Below are 15712 nucleotides of genomic sequence, written 5' to 3'. Positions count from 1 at the left end.
CGCTTCTTCTATGTGCCCTGGCCGGGAATCGAACCCGGGTCCCCCGCACGCCAGGCCGATGCTCTACCGCTGAGCCAACCGGCCAGGGCCTGGAAGATATAACTATTATAAATATCTATGCACCTAATATAGGAGCATCGAAATATATAAAGCAGACTTTGATGGATTTAAAGGGTGAGATCAACAGCAATACTATAATAGTAGGGGATTTAATACCCCACTAACATCACTAGATAGATCCTCAAGAAAGAAAATTAACAAAGAAACAGCAGACTTAAAGGACACACTAGATCAACTCAATGTAATAGATGTCTTCAGAACCTTTCACCCTAAAGCAGCAGAATATACATTCTTTTCAAGTGCTCATGGTACATTCTCCAGGATAGACAACATGTTAGGGCACAAATGTGGTCTCAACAAATTTAAGAAGATTGAAATCATATCAAGCACTTTTTCTGATCACAATGGCATGAAACTAGAAATCAACCACAACAGAAAAACTCAAAATTTTTTGAACACATGGAAACTAAATAACAGGCTGTTAAATAATGAATGGATTAACAATGAGATCAAAGAAAAAATAAAAAAATTCCTAGAAACAAATGGCAATGAGCATACAACAACTCAAATTTGATGGGACACAGCAAAAGCAGTCCTGAGAGGGAAGTTCATAGCACTACAGGCACACTTTAAGAAGCTAGAAAAAGCTCAAATAAACAACTTAACTCTGCATCTAAAAGAACTAGAAAAAAAACAGCAAGTAAAGCCCAAATGTAGTAGAAGGAAGAAAATAATAAAGATCAGAGCAGAAATAAATGACATAGAGGCTAAAAAAACAATACAGAGGATCAATAAACCTAGGAGCTGTTTCTTTGAAAAGGTAAACAAGATCGATGAACCTTTAACTAGATTCACCAAGAAAAAAAGAGAAAGAACTCAAATTAATAAAATTAGAAATGAGAGTGGAGAAATAACAACTGACAAAACAGAAATACAAAATATTGTAAGAAAATACTATGAAGAACTATATGCCAAAAAACTAGACAACGTAGATGAAATGGACAAATTTTTGAAACATACAATCTTCCAAAAATCAATCTGGAAGAATCAGAAAACCTAAACAGACCGATTACAACAAATGAAATCAAAACAGTTATCAAAAAACTTCCAACAAAGTCCTGGGCCTGATGGCTTCACAAGTGAATTCTACCAAATATTCAAGGAAGAACTAACTCCTATCCTTCTCAAGCTATTTCAAAAAATTCAAGAGGAAGGAAGACTTCCAAGCTCCTTCTATGAGGTGAGCATAATTCTGATTCCAAAACCAGGCAAAGACAACACAAAGAAAGAATATTATAGGCCAATATTTCTGATGAATTTAGATGCTAAAATCCTCAACAAAATATTAGCAAACCGGATCCAACAATATATGAAAAAAATCATACACCATGATCAAGTGGGATTTATTCTGGGGAGGCAAGGCTGGTACAATATTTGCAAATCAATCAATGTGATCATCACATAAACAAAAGGAAGGTGAAAAACACATGATAATTTCAATAGATGCAGAAAAAGCATTTGATAAAACCCAGCACCCGTTCATGATCAAAACTCTCAGCAAAGTGGGAATACAGGGAACATACCTCGACATGATAAAAGTCATCTATGACAAACCCACAGCCAACATCATACTCAATAGGCAAAAATAAAAAGCAATCCCCTTAAGATCAGGAACAAGGCAGGGGTGCCCCCTTTCACCACTCTTATTCAACATAGTCCTGGAAATCTTAGCCACAGCAATCAGACAAGAAGAAGAAATAAAAGGCATCCAAACTGGAAAAGAAGAAGTAAAACTATCATTATTTGTAGATGATATGATATTGTATATAGAAAACCCTAAAGTCTCAGTCAAAAAATTACTGGACCTGATAAATGAATTCAGCAAAGTGGCAGGATATAAAATTAATACTCAGAAATCAGAGGCATTTTTGTATACCAACAATGAACAGTCAGAAAGAGAAATTAAGGAAACAGTCCCTTTCACTATTACAACCAAAAAAATAAAGTACCAAGGAGTAAATATAACCAAGGACACTAAAGACTTGTACTCGGAAAATTATAAAACATTGATAAAAAAAAATCAAAGAAGATACACACAAGTGGAAGCATATACAGTGCTCATGGTTATGAAGAATAAACATCATTAAAAAGTCTAAAATGTACCCTGATTTATTACCCAAAGCAATTTATAAATTCAATGCAATACCAATTAAAATACTAATAACATACTTTAAAGATATAGATCACATATTCCAAAAATTTATATGGAACCAAAAAAGAACACAAATAGCCTCAGCAATATTAAAATAAATAAGTAAAGAATAAAGTCGGAGGTATCACACACTTCTTGATATCAAGTTATACTACAAGGCCATTGTACTCAAAACAGCCTGGTACTGGCATAAGAACAGGCATATAGATCAATGGAACAGAACAGAGAACCCAGAAATAAACCCACAGCTCTATGGACAACTGATATTTGACAAAGGAGGTAAGGGCATACAATAAAGACAGCCTCTTTGATAAATTGTGTTGGGAAAATTGGACAGCTACCTGCAAAAAATGAAACTAGACCACCAACTTACACCATTCACAAAAATAAACTCAAAATGGATGAAAGACTTAAATGTAAGCCATGAAACCATAAGCATCTTAGAAGAAAACATAGACAGTAAGCTCTCCGACATCTCTCACAGCAATATATTTGCTGATTTATCTCCTCGGACAAGTGAAATAAAAGACAGGATAAACAAATGGGACTATAGCATACTAAAAAGCTTTTGCAGGCCTGACCTGTGGTGGCACAGTGGATAAAGCGTCGACGTCGACCTGGAATGCTGAGGTCGCTGGTTCAAAACCCTGGGCTTGCCTGGTCAAGGCACATATGGGAGTTGATGCTTCCTGCTCCTCCCCCTGTTCTCTCTCTATCTCTCCTCTCTCTCCCTAATAATAAAAATGAATAAATAAAATCTAAAAAAAAAGTAAATAAAAAATAAATAAATAAAAAATAAAAAGCTTTTGCACAGCTAAAGACAATAAGAACAGAATAAAAAGACAAACTACACAATGGGAGATCATATTTGACAATACGTCAGATAAGGGGTTAATAACCAAAATTTATAAAGAACTTGTAAATTTCAACACCAGGAAGACAAACAATCCAATCAAAAAATGGGCAAAAGAAATGAATAGACACTTCTCCAAAGAGGACATACAGATGGCCAATAGGCATATGAAAAAATGCTCAACATCACTAATCATTAGAGAAATGCAAATTAAAACCACAATGAGGCCTGATCGTGGTGGCGCAGTGGATAAAGTGTCGACCTGGAAATGCTGAGGTCGCTGGTTTGAAATCCTGGGCTTGCCTGGTCAAGGCACATATGGGAGTTGATGCTTCCAGCTCCTCCCCCCCCCCCCTTTCTTTCTCTCTGTCTCTCCTCTTTCTCTGTCTCTCCCTCTCCTCTCTAAAATGAATAAATAAAAAAAATTTTTTTTTTTTTAAAAAAACACCACAATGAGATATCACCTCACACCAGTCAGAATGGCGCTCATCAACAAAACAACACAGAATAAGTGCTGGCGAGGATGTGGAGAAAAGGGAACCCTCTTGCACTGCTGGTGGGAATACAGACTGGTGCAGCCACTGTGGAAAATAGTATGGAGATTCCTCAAAAAATTAAAAATTGAAATGCCTTTTGACCCAGCTATACCACTTTTAGAAATATACCCTACGAACACCATAGAACTGTTTCAAAAGGAGAAATGCACCCCCATGTTTATGGCAGCATTGTTCACAATAGGGAAGATCTGGAAACAGCCTGAGTGTTTGTCAGTGGATGAGTGGATTAAAAAGCTTGGTACATATATACTATGGAATACTACTCAGCCATAAGAAATGATGACATCGGATCATTTACAATAACATGGATAGACCTTGATAATATTATACGGAATGAAATAAGTAAATCAGAAAAAACTAAGAACTATATAAATCCATACATAGATGGGACATAAAAATGAGACTCAGAGACATGGACATGAATGTGATGATAAAAGGAGTGGGGAGGGTGGGGGGAGGGGTGAAGAAGAAGAGAGAGGTGGGGGGGAGGGGTGGGGCACAAGGAAAACCAGATAGAAGGTGATGGAAGACAATTTGACTTTGGGTGAAGGGTATGCAACATAATCAAATGTCAAAATAATCTGTAGATGTTTTCTCTGAACATATGTACCCTGATTTATCAATGTCACTGCATTAAAATTAATAATAAAAAAATAATAATAACGTTAAAAATATAGAACTATCTCATGTATTACAATCTGAGGAGCCCTGAGGAGCCACTGTGCCACCTCACCCGCAGGTGTTGTAAGGTACCAAAAGCTACATAATTAATATTAATATTTTGGGAGGCTTGAAGAACATTTTATTAATTTGGGTTAAGGTGTGCAGAGAAATTGTGAGAATAGTCTCTGTTCTGTGTGATTGGCATAACCAGGATGGCCCGAGGCATTGTATTGTAAATGCAAAGGGAAGGAAAACATGGATTCCCAAACATTCCACCACGCCTGTGGGGAAAAGGGTGAATGGCTAGCCAGGTTGCAGGGAGAGAAAAGCCAAAATAAACATTTTCTTACAGCAATGAGCCATTTGCGGGCATTTGCCCCATGAAAACTACCTCTCCTATGTAAATGCGTGTGGTTAACACGTGTGACTCTGGACAGAGAGATGGTGGATAAACACTAGAAAATATAGGAATGCTTTTTAATATGTAAAGAGACATCTTTCTACCATTGTGTTGGCTTGTAAATTTTGTTTTCTCCAAAATGATGTATGGCTTGCAAATTGAACATGGTCCTATTATGTTAAAGGACATATGACTATAACCAATAGTGGTAAAGGGCTCCTAATTACAATTTTTGCTTCTGTACTTCCCACTTAACAAAACTATAAAAACTAAGTAGAACAAAGGGCTGGCGCGCTCTCCCTCAGATTTCTGTCGGAGTTGCCGCCGCTTGGCCAAGCTAGACAATAAAGCTTTGATGTGTAATCGACGGACTTTGTTCGTGTCTTCAATGTTTTGGGTCCCTCCAGATTAGGCTTAACACAATTCATTTATTTTCTACCGTGCATATTCATGGCTGCGGGTAGCTGGAGCCAATCACAGTTGTCCCCCGGGACAACACCAAATTTTTATTGGATAAAGCATAACATACACGGGTCATTGTATGACTCTCATGGAATTACATTTTAAAATATGTGGCGTTCATGGCTCTCTCAGCCAAAAAGGTTCCTGACCCCTGGCCTAAAGCTTAGTTTTAAGACTAAGCCTTTCCCACCCTTTTTGATGTGGGGTGGTACACTCTCATGAGAAATCCTATTATGCCTCAGATAAGTGACTTTGTATCAGAGACTTCCTTGTTTGTATATTGGATTAAAAGTTTTGAATCTACACTATAAAGTGGGGCAGACTGGGAGCTTCCTCTCTCTCGGTTCCTGAGATTAGCATTAGAGAGGAGAGCAGAGAAAGGTCATGTGGAAGAGGCCAGTAGAAGCAGCCAAAATGGTAGAATGCTGAGGGAACAGAGATGAATAAGTCTGGTGAGCTAGACACCTTTGGTTCTAGGTGTTGGGCAGATAAAATATATTATGCTCACTTTGTTAAAGATGGCGCTGCCCACCCAGAAGCCTGTCGCCTGTGACATTCGAATAAAAGCTATAAAATACATTAATAGGCTTGAGAAAATAACTTAAAAGGAACTGGTCCGGTAAGTACAGCACATTCCCGGAATAGATGAGACCAGACTCCCTAGATGAGACCAGACTCCCAGGATGAATAAGACAGATGAGTCCTAGAGATAGGGAAGTCGTTAGACTCCCAGGATGACTAGGAACTGATGAGTCCTTGAGATAAGGAAGTCGTAAAAACTCCTAAGATAGTTAATGTGACCACATCCTAGGGGATAGATAGGGACATTTCCAGCTGGGGGCTTTCAACCGTATGACTGGTTACTAAGGCACATGACTAAAAATTTAATTTGGAGGAGCCAATTGCTAAACGCCAAATCCGCTTCTGTATGAACTGCTTGCTTGCTACGCTATAAAAACCCCTAGACTGTAGGCACTCGGTGTGGCTCTTGTTACTACCACTTGAGTCCACCCCTGCGCAGGTTTTATTTTCCTTTGTTTTGTTCTCTATTTCTTTTGGCCATAAAGATTTGTCTTAAACTCTCCAAACGTCTCCAGTGTCTGTTTTACCCGGCGAGTGCTACATCGCCCAGGTGATATTAATGTGTGTTGGGGGCAGGCAGGATCCTTGTAGCCTGGGGCTTGGTTTTAGGACTAAGCCTTTCCCACCCTTTTTGATGTGGGGTGGTACAATCCAATTATGCCTCAGATAAGTGACTTTGTATCAGAGACTTCCTTATTTTGTATATTGGATTAAAGGTTTTGATGTCTACACTATAAAATGCGGGCAGAATGGGAGCTTGCTCTCTTAGTTCCTGAAATTAGCATTAGAGGAGACAGCAGAGAGCAGAGCAGAGAAAGGTCACATGGAGGAGGCCAGGAGAAGTAGCCAAGATGGAGGAGTGTTGAGTGAGAAGCCAGTTTGTGCAGAGTTTGTGCAGGGAGAAGGAAGGAGATGGGGAACAGAGGTGAATAAGTCTGGTGAGCTAGAAACCTTTGATTCTAGGAAATTCGGATAAGTCAGTAGCTTTGTGAGCACTGAATGTGAGTGGGTTTTGGAGCCTAGTGTGTGTTTTTTACTTGCCCACCGGGTGCAAGCTAGGATTAAAGATGATGGCCCACCAGTTTTTGGCTCCGTTGTTTCTTTACCGACTGTCCGAATCCAATGTGAAACTGCATGGGCCAGGCTGCTGTGATGGTGGCCGTGGATATTGGCTTTACACTAGGAAACTCAAATAAGTCAGTAGCTTTGTGAGCACTGAATGAGTGGGTTTTTGGAGCTCAGTGTGTATTTTTACTTGCCCGCCAGGTGCAAGCTAGGATTAAACCAGTTCTTGGCTCCATTGTTTCATTACCATCTGTCCGAATCAAATGCGAACCTGCATGGGCCAGGCAGCTGTGATGGTGGCCGTGGCTACTGGCTTTACAGCATTCCTTTATTAAAGCCTCGCACTGGCCGATGAGCAAACACACAGGGAAAACACTTCCCTTTCAATCAGGGCTCCCAAAGCTCTGACTCATTCTACAATTCCACAACCAGGAGAATCTTCTTTGGTTCCTCCTAGAATCAGGTCCCACCAGTGTCAGCAGAGTTTGCAAAGCCCTTCACCTCTGGTTCCCCATCTGCACACCTTCTCACTTCTCTCTGCAAAACTGGCTGCTTCTTCAGCACTGTGCATTCTCTCTGCTCTCCCTATAAAACTGCCTAGGCCCACAAAGAGCCCTCCTCCAACAAACATTAGCAAAACAATGGCCCCTCTCAAGCAGGAATGCAATCCGCAATTTGCAATCAACTGCTCTGCTCGGAGGACAAGCACACACATAGCTGTTTAGCACCATTTTTTAACAATAAGTGAGCAAACTCAAAAAATACAAATTTTACAAACTCATTTGCCCAACATTGGGAAAAGATGAATTAAATTGCCCCAAACTGGACCAGGTGTCTGCTTCAGTAATTTCACTTTGCCACTGGGTGATTTAGAAACGTCATACTAGCTTTATAAACAGAATTTCTTCAGAAGTTTAATTAATCACACCCAAAATTATGATTAAAAGTAACCATTAAGCTCAGGGAAGACAATGAGTACTTTAAATTTTTAAAGAAAATTCATATGTATGAGGAGCCACTGCGCCACCTCACCCGCAGGTGTTGTAAGTACCAAAAGCTATAGAATTAATATTAATATTTTGGGAGGCTTGAAGAACATTTTATTAATTTGGGTTAAGGTGTGCAGAGAAATTGTGAGAACAGTCCCTGTACTGTGTGATTGGCATGACCAGGATGGCCCTTGGCATTGTATTGTAAATGCAAAGGGGAGGAAAACATAGATTCCCAAACATTCCACCACACCTGTGGGGAAAGGGGTGAATGGCTAGCCAGGTGCAGGGAGAGAAAAGCCAAAATAAACCTTTTCTTATAGCAATGAACCATTTGCGGGCATTTGTCCCCACAGAAACTACCTCTCCTATCAAATGCGTGTGGTTAACACGTGTGACTCTGGACAGAGAGATGGTGGATAAACACTAGAAAATATAGGAATGCTTTTTAATATGTAAAGAGACATCTTTCTACCATTGTGTTGGCTTGTAAATTTTGTTTTCTCCAAAATGATGTATGGCTTGCAAATTGAACATGGTCCTATTATGTTAAAGGACATATGACTATACCAATAGTGGTAAAGGGCTCCTAATTACAATTTTTGCTTCTGTACTTCCCACTTACAAAACTATAAAAACTAGGTAAAACAAAGGGCCAGCACACTTTCCCTCAGACAGAGTTGCCGCCGCTTGGCCAAGCTAGACAATAAAGCTTTGATGTGTAATCGACGGACTTTGTTCATGTCTTCAATGTTTTGGGTCCCTTCGGATTAGGCTTAACGTGTATTTATTAACATACCAAAGTTGCCTACCTCTGATCTGCCCTTTAGTCACATGCCATCTTCCAGAACTTTTCTTCCTACCCTTCACAAAATTTGCCTGACTAGGAGTCTACTTGCTCAAGATATTCTCCCCTCTGCTCTTGAAAGAAAATAATCTGAGATTATACATTAATAAATTGCATCTACCTGGTAAAATAAACTTTTTAATGAGGAATTCCTAAATCTCTCTTTCGCAGTTTAGAAACTCTGTAACACCAGACAGAGCTCCTGTTGAGCAAATAAATTTGTAAAATTTTCTAGGTTTGCTCATGTATGTTTTGCATTGGCCTGGGCAGCTCCTTGTGTTTGTAGTCTGTGAAAGGCTAGTTTGCTTGCCCTGGGGGCAGCAGATTGCCAATTGCAGATTACCTTCCTGCTTGGGAGGCGTCATTGTATTGGGGATTCTTTCCCCAGCCTGGGTTTTTGGAAGGAGAGAAGTGCAGACATAGAGCCAGAGCACACAGTCAAGCCAGCAAATTTAGGGTTTCGAACCAATGTCCTCAGCATCTCAGTTCAACGCTCTGTCCACCACACCACCACCCACCAGGCTTATGTGCAATTTTTAAAACAGAATCTACAATTTTTTTTTTCATTGTTCTGAAGCTGGAAACAGGGAGAGACAGTCAGACAGACTCCCGCATGCGCCCGACGGGGATCCACCCGGCACGCCCACCAGGGGCGAAGCTCTGCCCATCAGGGGGCGATGCTCTGCCCATCCTGGGCGTCGCCATGTTGTGACCAGAGCCACTCTAGCGCCTGAGGCAGAGGCCACAGAGCCATCCCCAGCGCCCGGGCCATCTTTGCTCCAATGGAGCCTTGGCTGTGGGAGAGGAATAGAGAGACAGAGAGGAAAGCGCGGCAGAGGGGTGGAGAAGCAAATGGGCGCTTTTCCTGTGTGCCCTGGCCGGGAATCGAACCCGGGTCCTCCGCACGCTAGGCCGACGCTCTACCGCTGAGCCAACCGGCCAGGGCCAAATTTTTTAATAAATGTAATGCACCTAAAGAATATTCTCTGCACTTAATAGTTTTCTTCATTGTTCCATCTTTTTTTTTTTTTTTTTTTTTTTACGGAGACAGAGAGAGAGTCAGAGAGAGGGATAGACAGGGACAGACAGACAGGAACGGAGAGATGAGAAGCATCAATTATTAGTTTTTCGCTGCGCATTGCAACACCTTAGTTGTTCATTGATTGCTTTCTCATATGTGCCTTGACCACGGGCCTTCAGCAGATGGAGAAACCCCTTGCTTGAGCCAGCGACCTTGGGTCCAAGCTGGTGAGCTTTTGCTCAAACCAGATGAGCCCTCGCTCAAGCTGGCAACCTTGGGGTCTCGAACTTGGGTCCTTGGCATCCCAGTCCGACACTCTATCCACTGCGTCACCGCCTGGTCAGGCTGTTCCATCTCTTTAAAACTGACTCGATTCACTTTATTTTTCTTGTATAAAATTATGTGGTGGCCACAGCTGGAGCTTGGGTCCTCTGCACAGAAACTTTGATGTGGGACTTTATAAGATGGTCAGTGCATTGCTGATAAGGAGACTTGGTGAACAGTCTCTCTCCAGAGGTCAGGGGTGAGAGAGCTGTAGGTCTTAGAGATGACATTAAAGGTGGCCTTGGAGAAGTTGCCCAGGATGGCCATTGTGTCGATACTGGCCATCAACAGCAGTTTCTTGGGCACAGGGGCTGAGACAATGCTAGTGCTCGTGGGGACACAGATGAGGCACACAAGCTTAGAGCCACAATGGCGAGTCACCTTACAAGGGACAGTGTAGAGCTTGACGGTCTTGTTTCCCTGGTAGCCTTGTAGCACAGGACAGCAGAGAGGTTGGCCAAGATGATGGCCCCAGAAATGGCAGTGGCTATTTCATTTGAGCACTTAACCCCCAGATAACATGTCCATTTTAGTCCCCAATGGTGACAAATGCCTTGAACCTGTGTCTGCTTTTGCACAGGCATACTCTTCAAAATCTCATCTTTGAGGGATGCCCCACAACAAATTCAGTGATCTCAGGTTCTTTGATGGTCAAGGAGAAGACATAGATCTTTTCCAGGGACTTGGTCTTCATATCCTTGACCAGATGGCCCAGCTCGGTGATGGTGGATCCAATCCTTAGCCTTGGCCTTGTCTTGGCGAGTTGGTGACCTTGGCCCAAAATGCTACTGCCAAATACTCCATGGAAGCCATGGAAGCCTCCCATTCTAGGGCCACCAGGGCCTCAGAGGCCACCAGGCCCTCCCACTGCACCATGTTATCTACCATTTTGTGTTTTCTGGGAGAAGTCTTTGTTTCATTTTTGGTAATAGTCTACTTCCCACTTAAACTCAAGAATTTTAGCTTCCAAACTGACTGCAGTTTACTCATGCTATTAGGAACCTCATAAAATGATTCTAAGTCAAAAGATCTAAAATAGATGATTAAACATAGAAAAACATTTTTAAACAAGAACTATATTTGTCATAATTTAAACCTGTTGATTCCCTGTGTTTAATGCTATACTGAGGGCTCTGGCCAGTTGTCTCAGTGGTAGAGTGTTGGCCTGGTGCACGGATGTCCCGGGTTTGATTCCCGTTCAGGGAACACCCGAGAATAGCCCATCTGATTCTCCACCTCTCCCCTTCTCCTTCTCCTTGTCTTTCTCTCTCTCTCTCTTCTCTCCTCTCCTCCTGCAGCCATGGCTTGATTGGAGCGAGTTGGCCACAGCCACTGAGGACAGCTCCATGTCCTCCACCTCAGATGCTAAGAAAAGCTCTGTTGGAGCAACAGAGCAATGCCCCAGATGGCAGAGCATCGCCCACTAGTGGGCTTGCTGCTTGGATCCCAGACAGGACACATGAAGGAGTCTGTCTCTGCCTCCCCATCCTCACACTAAGTTAATTTTTTTTAATTAAAAAAAATTTTTAAGAACGCTATACTGAAAAAAAAATCATTTAGTTTATCTTTAGCTAAAGTAAGTATTGTATAATATATACTTAGTATGTAAAAAGAACTAGAAATCCTTTTAATTTATCCACAAAAATAAGCTGTTTTGAAGCTCTTTGGAAAGAGAGAACAAGTTTACACTTAACAATCCTGATTCCAGACAATCCAGTTCCTCCCATATGTCACTGGAGCCTTTCAAGCTGCACCCTCCCACCCCCCAGCCTCCAGCACTGGAGCCCAGAGCAAGTGAGCCTCTCAGGGAGTAAGTTTGTTTGGGGGCCCTTTACAAGGAACACCTGGAACTCCAGCAGCCCTCTGTCTCACTCAGCCACAGTCCCCTCTGGTTTTCACAGCCAGAAGTTACAGGGACTCCTCAGCACTGGAACCCCGGGCTGGGAGCCTGATGTGGGGCTGTGATCCCTGGCTTCTCAGGGGGGACCTCTGCAGCTGAGATGTCCCTCCCAATTCTTAACCGCCACACGTGGGTGTGGGACCAGCTGTTCCTCCTCTCCACTCCTCTCACCAGCCTCAGCGTGGCTCTTCTGTATATTAATTATAGGACTTGTGTTCAACTAGATGTCAGGCAGCTCTCAGTTACGGTTGTTCTGTAATGTAGTTGTAATTTTCTTGTGGGTGTGCGAGGACATGAGTATCACATTTATCTTACTCTACCATCTTAACCAAAAGCCTTGAGTGGCCTGTTTTAAAATCCAGTCTGAACTTTGAATAGATTTTTTTTTCTTTCGCAATCCTGATGTAAGAACCCCACTCTGGAGGCTAGGAGTGTGGAATGCTGTAAATGATACCTGAAGATTAGGGAAAAGCCTGTCAAGGTAGAAGCACATCAGCTAATATTTCCTGCAACAATAGAAGTGTGACTTTCCCCAAAAAATTACAATTTCCGTGGAGATTTTGCTTATGAGTTGATGACTCTAAATTTGTATCTCCAGTCTGGGCTCCTCCTCTGACCTCCAGATTCCTAGATAGAACTGACATGCGCACTTTAAACCAAACAAGCAATTCAAACTGAACAATCCCAAGAGGGGATCTTAGTTCTCTTGCCCTGATCCTCAATGTTATGTCCCCACTCTTCTTATTCCCACAAATGGCACCACTCTCCACCCACTTGCTCAAGCCAGAGATCCGGGACTCAGCCTTGCGTCCTCTCTTTCTTTTACCGCCACCCCAGCTAATCTATAAACTCATCTAGTGGGTTCTACCTCCAAAATTCATACTACGTTTTTTCCTTTCATCTCTGATGTCACCACCTTATACCCTCATCCAAGCCCCATCAACATCTTGTGGGGTACAGAGAAATGGTTTCAGATCTGGTCTCTATGTTTCCCTCTTACCAGCAATAACTTATTGTCTCTACAGTGGAATGACGTAATATAAATTACTCATGTTACATCCTAGCTCAAAACTCTCCAATGGCTTTCCTTCCCATCTGGGGCCCTCCTAGCCCCTTGGCCTGGCACCTGTCATCTCTCTGAGCTCTCATATCACCTTCCTCTGTACTCCATGCTGAGCCACACTGGCCTTCTTTCCCCTTCAACAACCAGCTCATTTCTCCTTTGAGGCCACTATATTGCTGCTCTTTTCCTGTGTCTACTCTTGGTGGACTTATTACCAATCTAAAGGGGTTCATTGGTTGGGGTGTTCTGTTCAAGAATGAGATGTGGTTGTCATTAGATAGTTTTACTTACTTGCAGCAAGCAAAGGAGACACGGTATTTGGGTCCAAAGGTCTGTCTTCCCAAAGGAAGGTTTGGCCATTGATTATGTACACTATTTGGTTAATTACACATTGATTTGTTCTTTGCAGTTGGCTACACTTATTCAGCTGGGTCCCTGTCAAGCTTATCCTGTTTACAGTGGTGTCTGAAAAGTACTGTGCTACATTCTGATATTTAGCAAAAATAAGACTTAGTCAGATTCACCTAGACCTTGAGACTCTTGGCCTAACAGGCTTCCACTTTAGGACTATGTTCAAATGCACTCAGGCACTGACTACCCAGAACTAAACTAGTCACTTAAGTTACCTTGTATCCCCTTTATCCTGCTCAGCACATTACTTACCATTTCTTGAAGTTATCATTTTCCCCCTATAGGTTATTCATTATCCTACTACACTAAAATATATATCATTTCATCTAGTACTTTACAGTGCCCACTGAACTCAAACACACACACCCTATACTCCCTGAGAACAAGGATATTTTCAGGCACATAAATGGTTTTAATAGCTGAATAATCTTATTTGATACTCATATTCTTATCACTCATTCCTGTGCAATTCATATGCAAAAATAAAATAAGCTTATAAATCTTATCTTTGATTTTACACTAATAGTTTCTTCTGCTAAAAAATGCTCTTTCTTTGCACAGGCCAGTTGGCTCAGTGGATAGAGCTTCGGCCCAGCTTGCGGAAGGCCCAGGATCGATCTCCGGTCTGGGGACACATAAGAAGTGACCATTTGCTTCTCTTCCTCTTCCTCTGCCCCTTCTCTCTCTCTTCCCTTCTCACAGCCAATGGATCAATTGGTTCAAACATCAACCCTGGGCATTAAGGATAGTTTGGTTGGCTGAGCATCAGTCCCAGATGGGATTGCCAGGTGGATCCCAGTTGGGGTGCATGCAGGAGTCTATCTCTCTATCTCCTCTTCTCTCACTTAAAAAATGTCCTTTCTTTGTTCATTTGGTGAACCCCGTTTGGCAAGGAATCCTCAGAGGGCATCTGTGGAGGAATCAAGGTAGGGAGTGTGTAGCCCCACTGCCCAGTTAATTGATCACGTTAGACCTTGGGACTTGAAGAAAGCCTGGATTGGAATCCCTGCAGTGAAATTCTGCTCCAAACCTGGAGTCATCTCTCTTCTCAAGACAGAGAGCAAAGAGGCAGCTTTGAATACCCAACAACCCACTCACCACCTCCATTTGAATGTTTTTTTCTCAGACTTCACGTATTTAACATGTCCTGATACAACTTATAATGTAAAAGACAGCTCCACTCAGCTGCTCAGCTTAAAATCTGTGTGGAGACATCCTTGACTCCCCCTACACACATACACACACACACACACACACACACACACACACACACCTCACATACATTATGTTAGCAAATCTGGCTCCTTCTTACCATTCCTTCCACTGTCACGCTAGTCCAAACCTCATCAACTCTTGACTGTGCCACTGTCCTAACTTCTAATCTACTCTCTCCTACTCTTGCCCTCACCCTTCATTCTCTGCAAAGTAGCCAAAGCAATCTTTTAAAAATTAAAAGAGATTGTGTCACCCTTTCCCCCTTCAAAACCTTCCAATGACTTCTTTACATACTCTGGCCACTGGCGACTCCTCTGGCCTCATTTCCTATCATGCTTTCGCCTGGAGGTTAAGGACACAGACTGTAGAAGACCTCTGCCACTTGTTGCCTGTGTGACATGGGACAAGTTAGTTATGGTCTCTGTGCCTCAGTTTCTTCATCTCTAAAGAGAAGATGATAATATTTACCAAGTTGTTGTAGAATTAAAGAACAGTGTCTGGCAGGCCCTGGCCGGTTGGCTCAGCGGTAGAGCGTCGGCCTGGCATGTGGGGTACCCGGGTTCGATTCCCGGCCAGGGCACATAGGAGAAGCGCCCATTTGCTTCACTACCCCCCACCCCCTCCTTCCTCTCTGTCTCTCTCTCTTCCCCTCCCGCAGCCAAGGCTCCATTGGAGCAAAGATGGCCCGGGTGCTGGGGATGGCTCCTTGGCCTCTGCCCCAGGCGCTAGAGTGGCTCTGGTCGCGGCAGAGCGATGCCTGGAGGGGCAGAGCATCGCCCCCTGGTGGGCAGAGCGTCGCCCCTGGTGGGCGTGCCGGGTGGATCCCGGTCGGGCGCATGTGGGAGTCTGTCTGGCTGTCTCTCCCAGTTTCCAGCTTCAGAAAAATAGAAAAAAAAAAAAAAAGAACAGTGTCTGGCAAATGATAAGCCTGTTTGTGCTTTTACATAGCTTGATATCTTGAAGACTTAAATTTGAAGAAGCAAGGAGTATAAAAAAATATAAAGAAAAGAGAATAGAGTTTCAAGTTGTTATAATTGAGTTGTAAAGACACATTTTTATGAAGGTTTTAGTTGCATGCATGGTGGAAT

At 42.5% G+C, this 15712-nt stretch overlaps 1 pseudogene; it reads right to left on the bottom strand.

The window, feature by feature from the left end:
• Positions 1-10109: 10109 nt before the first annotated feature.
• On the bottom strand, positions 10110-14958 carry LOC136306450 (small ribosomal subunit protein uS5 pseudogene; annotated as a pseudogene).
• Between the last annotated feature and the right edge of the window lie 754 nt (positions 14959-15712).

This window comes from Saccopteryx bilineata, chromosome 5, assembly GCF_036850765.1.
Source record: "Saccopteryx bilineata isolate mSacBil1 chromosome 5, mSacBil1_pri_phased_curated, whole genome shotgun sequence".
Lineage (NCBI taxonomy): Eukaryota > Metazoa > Chordata > Mammalia > Chiroptera > Emballonuridae > Saccopteryx > Saccopteryx bilineata.
Note: the sequence above shows the minus strand (reverse complement) of the source record. Positions and strands in the feature narration are given on the sequence as shown.